Source organism: Ceratotherium simum, chromosome 33, assembly GCF_057802395.1.
Source record: "Ceratotherium simum simum isolate JZ-2026a chromosome 33, ASM5780239v1, whole genome shotgun sequence".
NCBI classification, from domain to species: domain Eukaryota; kingdom Metazoa; phylum Chordata; class Mammalia; order Perissodactyla; family Rhinocerotidae; genus Ceratotherium; species Ceratotherium simum.
The window spans coordinates 8,844,075-8,850,184 of NC_141932.1; the positions used below are offsets into that span (position 1 = coordinate 8,844,075).

The 6,110-nt window shown below is 37.7% G+C and overlaps 1 pseudogene; it reads right to left on the bottom strand.

Moving 5' to 3' along the window:
- Positions 1-934: 934 nt before the first annotated feature.
- Positions 935-4,283, bottom strand: LOC101401433 (vomeronasal type-1 receptor 4-like; annotated as a pseudogene).
- Positions 4,284-6,110: the final 1,827 nt, after the last annotated feature.

The following is a 6,110-nucleotide window of genomic DNA, read 5'->3' on the forward strand; positions in this document are numbered from 1 at the left end:
GTAGTATATTTCTTCCAAGCGCATCTGTAGATGGGTCAATGAGACATTAAAAGAAAAGGTTTCTGAATCAAGGGCATTATAGTAGAACACCTTTGAAGCTTGCTATGGGGCCATACCTCCAAATTTAGCTTCCACTCACCAGCAAGTAAATTTTTTAAGGAATGACTTCCCTAGCACCTTGGCAGGCAGCCTTTATGATGCAGGAGAGCATGGTCTGGTTATTGGACCCCTGTTGACCCAGATCCCTGTTTAACTTTTGAAGGTTTTCCATATGTCTCAAGAATTCTCTTAATGTTGCTTAAGGACCAGGGGAATACTCAGGCTTAACTTTCTTCTTGAATCTCCAAAATTTGTGTCACCTTGGGCATTGATATTCCTTAGTCGGAGTCTCTCATTTTCCTGCTCAGCAAAAACAAACGTCTGTTCTCTGGCCCAAAAGTGAAACTTCCGTATATTCCAATGATCTCTTTTTAAACACAAACATCTATGAACTCCAATCAGAATGAAAACTGCCCATGCTACTTATCAATAGGCATATTGTACATGCACTTTCATTGGAAACCCATGGACTATTTTCTTCCAACAATATCCAACACTAATTTCCTGACTGTATTCACTCTAATATTCCCATAAGTACACCACTTTGTCAACCATTCTGTTTCATCTCATTCAGAGGCTAGGCCCAAATTCATTCAATTTTCCTCAAGCAGAATTGGATTAAGGCTACTCTTGTCAGGATACTAGTCATCAAAACGATGCAAAGCTGTTTTATTCATCAATACTATGCCCATAAATGTCCCATATTCAACCAGCTGATAAAACACCAATATCCATCAGGGTCTTCCTCAGAAAGGCACGTGGCTTCTCCTTAGACTCTTTAACGACTTTCTGAGCATGAGTGAATAAAGAACTGAAATGTGCAAAAACATACAATTTACATTTTCCTGGTAAGATTGGGATATTTTCTATTCCTTATCCAGGGAAAGTGGAGCCTGGATACAGTGGAGTCACGGCTCACGAGCAGAAAGGGGGTGACAGTTGGAAAACACTCGGAAAGTAGGGAAGCAGTATTCACCAACCACCAACTGGGATAATAAATTACAGCAATACAAATGTGAATGATGGAGGAGAGGGTTTGAAATGATACAAAGGTGCTCACCAGTACGAGGATGCTTTGGGTGGCTCTGGACTCAGGGGAGAATCTGGGGTAAAGATTATTCCTGTGAATGTATTGGACCCACTGCTTGTGACTGTACAGGGTGAAGATCATGGAACCACTGGCCCAGATTATGATCACAGAAAATGAAAACTCAGGGAATACTATTAATGCTACATATGTTGAGCTTGTGATTTTCTCATGATCATTAGCAAAACAGTATCCACCATCCCTTTTCCTCATGATGTTTTTCATGCTCCATTTGCTAGACACATACAACACATACAAAGGAACAATTAAATTCACAAACATGTACAGGATCCAGCAGAGGAAAATGGAAAAGCCAATGTACATTGGGGCTTTGACTTTAAGATCCTTCTAACAGGAATTCATGGGACTGATCTTGATGGTCTGGAACACACTCAAGAGGCAAGTGGTGCTAATTGATACACCCCTGCCCACTCTGTGAACATATGAAAGAACTCTTCACCCAAAATCATTGAAAAAACGTTTCAGCCCAAAAGCTGCCATTGTTTGGGAGATTGCTCTAGAGAGAATGATCAAGGAGTTGGATATAGTCAGGTGCTTGAGGATCAAATCTGTGGCCTTCAACCTGCATTCTGTGTGGTAAAGGAACAGGTAATGGTAAAGAAGAGAGAAATTGCCCAGAATTCCAATTATAGTCTGTGACAAAAGATAATTGCTATTATCAAGTTCCTGGAGGCTATTCTGTCATTCAACATGTTTTCCTCTAAATTATGGCAACAGTCATTCCTCTGAGACAAAAGGCTCATTGAAGATTTTTGACACCAAGAGTAACTTGCATTGTGTGCTTCTGTTTGATGCCAAGACTTCACAAGACAGGAAGAGCTGGAGAGATAACCAGTATATTTCATGCAAAAGCCAACACTAAGGGTGAAGTGGTATTAAGTTGGTGGAAATAATGACAAGTAAGAGTAAATGTAAAACAACCGTAATACAGTATTTTCAGAATAAGCTGAAATTTGCTAGCCATATTGGAAAAAAGAAAAACCTTAATAATTACCCATTTTATAAATAAATTAACTCTGAATGGTAGGATGATGTAAATTTTAAAGTTATAATGTAATTTTTTAGCAAAACAAAAACAATTTCTATGGTCTTAGAATAAGAAAATATTCTTATATCCTAAACAGCATAGAACATATCCATATGGATGAAATGACTTTGGATTATATTAAAATTAAGAGCTGGTTCTCATCAAAACACACACACACACACGCACACACACACACATATACACACACACTAGAAATACTTAGAAAGAGCATGAAGAGCTACTAAAGACCTATAATAGAATAAACAATGGGCAAATTGTTCCAACAGAAACTTCAATGAGAGGTATACAATGGATAATGCATGTGTAAAAAATATTCAATGTCTTTAGTAAACACAAAAGTTCAAATATAACTGTACCTGGTACCATCAAACATCACCTAGAAATGTAAAATGAAATGAAAGAAATACTAAGTTTTGTGAAGGAAGTAAATAAAACAAGAATGTGATACATTGCTGGTGGGTGTTAATTGGTACAAACACTTTGGTAAACTGTGTGGTACCTACTTTAGCTGACCAAATGTAACTCTGTGTCCCAACAATTCCACTCCTATGAATATAATCAACAGAAATTTGTATTGGTATCACCAAAGACTACTTACAGAATTTATATACCAGCACTACTTACTACTCAAAATAGCCCCAAATGCAAGCCTACCTGCTTGCCTGTTACCAGTAGAGTGAACCAATTAATGATTTGATATTCAAACAATGGAGTCCCACATAGAAATGCTAATGAATGCCAAAAATAGTATACAACAATACAGATAAATTCACAAAAATCATATGGAATGGAAAAAGGGCCATTATTAAACACTGCATGCTGTATGATTCCATTTATATAAAGTACAAAACAGGCAAAGGTAATCTAATCTTTCAGATGTTAAGATAGTGGTAAACCTATTCCCAACAATTCCAGTCCTACAAATATGCCCACCAGAACTACACTCTTGGGAATAGTGACTTATAGGGGGCACAAGAGGGTTTTAGGGGAGTGACAACATTCTGTTTCCTGATCTATGTATTGTGTAGAGAGGTGTGGTCATTTGTGAAATTCCACTGAGCTGTGCACTAATAACCTGTGTATGTGTCTTTAATAAAAAATACATATCCCCCTGAAAAATTGGAAGTTGCTGTGGTAAGATAGTTCCTGTGAGTGTGTGTGACCTACTGATTGTGTCTGAACAGGGTGAAACTTATGCATCTATGGGCCCAGATTATAAGCCCAATAATGAAAAATCAAGGAACAATAACAATGCTGCTTAGAGTGAGACTGTGCTATTGTCACGAAATTCAACAGAGCTTATCCTAAATCTTTGTCCTTTGTGATGACTTGTTGCTCAATTTGGCAATCATATACATAGGAAAAATGATATTTACCAGTATATACAGGATCCAGTATAAGAAAATAGAACCTCGGGCCGGCCCCATGGCTTAGCAGTTAAGTGCGTGCGCTCCACTGCTGGCGGCCCGGGTTCGGGTCCCGGGCGCGCACTGACGCACCACTTCTCCGGCCATGCTGAGGCCGCATCCCACATACAGCAACTAGAAGGATGTGCAGCTATGACATACAACTATCTACTGGGGCTTTGGGGAGAAAAATAAATAAATATATAAAATTATTAAAAAAAAAAAAAGAAAAGAAAAGGAAATAGAACCTCAATATCCTTGGCAGCTTTATGTCCCACCCACCTGGAGTTCATGGAGTTGATCTCAATGGCAGGGGACACGTAAGATGCTGATGGTGCCAATGGACACACCCTGCCAGCTCTGTGAGGATAGAAATCAATTTGCATTCAAAAATCACTGAAGAAATGCTTCAACTAAAGGCTGCCATTGTCTTAGGGACACCTTTAAAGGAAATGACCAAGAAGTGAGCTATAAACAGGTGCTTTAGGGTCAAATCTGTGGACCTCCTGTATTCATTGTAGTAAAGGAAGAGATAATGGAAAAGAAAGGAGAAAATGCCCAGGATTCCAACTATAGTCTGAGATAAGTAGATCATGCTTATTGTCAAATCCCTGGAGGCCATTCTGCCAGCTCCCAATGACTGATGTTTGTATTCAGAGCCTGAGGATCCTGAATTTGAACATGTGGTGGGGACTACATGTATCATATCAACTGAAATCCAGTATACTCGCTCACAAATATTTACTTAAATTTTGTTTTGGTAAGAAGCTTCCCAGAGTAGGGTGTGTAATCTTTCAGTAGCACTTACAATGTATGATTCACCACTATACTGCAATATGTATAGTATCTTCCTTGATTTTCCTTACTGCATGATGTAGGCACTGGCATTGTAAAGATAAGGAGTCTTAGGTACAGAAAGGTTAAATAATATGTCTAAATTCATATGCTGGTGTAGGGCCGAATGGAGACATGAACTTGGCTACGCTTGTTGTCAAGACAGTACCCTAACTCCTGTGTTACACTAACAAACCATGTCAGCTGTGTCTTTAACTAACCCAGACCTATATTTAGTATTTCATTTTATACCTTTCCATTTTATTTAATATTATTTTTATTTTGTTTTTTTAATTTTGGTTGCAAAAAGTTCCCATTTTTGTTTAAGAATTTATTCTCTCTAGGTCAAAATCAAATATGAATGACATGTTAGAGCTCATAGTAAAGTGGAGATGCAGTAATTACAGGCTAATCCTGAAGGATAATTCCCCTTGTCCATGTTAGATTTAACAAATGCAAGATCTGCTCAATATTAGTTTGGCAGTGGAAAGACTAATTTGCTATCACGCCAGAAACAAAAACAAAATGGCATGTACCAAGTGAATTATTGGACAACATTACCTTGTTCCCTAAACTGTGATGCATGAAATACTGATACGTGATAAGACAGTGTAGGATAGACACAAAGTTATTAAGAATTTTGGTTCAAATGCTTAGATATTTATTAATACCTACATTAAGCAAAACTATTAGCAATAAGGCAAGATTTTTGAAACAAGAAAATACGAGAGATGTAATATGGAATCTGAAGAATATGGAATTTTGTGAATTGTATAAACTGAAATCACAAGGAAATGAATTATGAGCTTGGGATTGAGGTTGGAATATTATTAAACCAGATAAAATGAGAGAAGATATATTTGGTCCTGACAACTGTTGTCTGAAATCCATAATTATGAAGTTATCTCTCCTTAAACGTTGCTTCTCTGACTTCAAGAGGGAAAGCAATTCTGCCAGTCATCAGACACCAGACGTTTTCAGTAGAGACACAATGATTGTCTCCAGTAAGTTATATACTCATATACTCACTGTTAGATAAAAGATATTTTTTTTAATTCCAGAAAGATTCATATAAGTGGTTTCCGCAGAGAATTAGAAAAATTGTAACAGTTCTACACTACTCTGTATTATAAGCATGAAGGCATTATAAGCACACCTCTAATAAAACTGAAAATTTAATCTATGATTCCTCTAATGTAATGTGAACAGAAGAATGATTTCATAACTACAATCCTTAAGTACCTTCAAAATGATTCTTCGTAATCACTGGGATAATAATCCCATCAGTAATCACCCTCAGTGAGGATTTCATTAAATTCTATTAGAGGACATCAAGGAATGGTGTAAGGTTCTAGGACCCTCACCTGTCTTTACAAGCTCAGCTCATACCTGAGGAATTATTCTGCTTCCCTGTCTAGCTTTGCCACTGGAAATCTTTCTACCTCCAGAAGCCCTTTTTCAGACATGAACACTTAACTTAGACTTCCTTCTTTACAGACTGCTCTCTTAGGCTGATATAGAAAATACTCACCTGACTCTTTCCATTGCCAGGATGGTTGGCTTAGTGTGATGGCCATGATGGGCAGTATGTGTGTGGGAGGGAGGCAAGCAGACC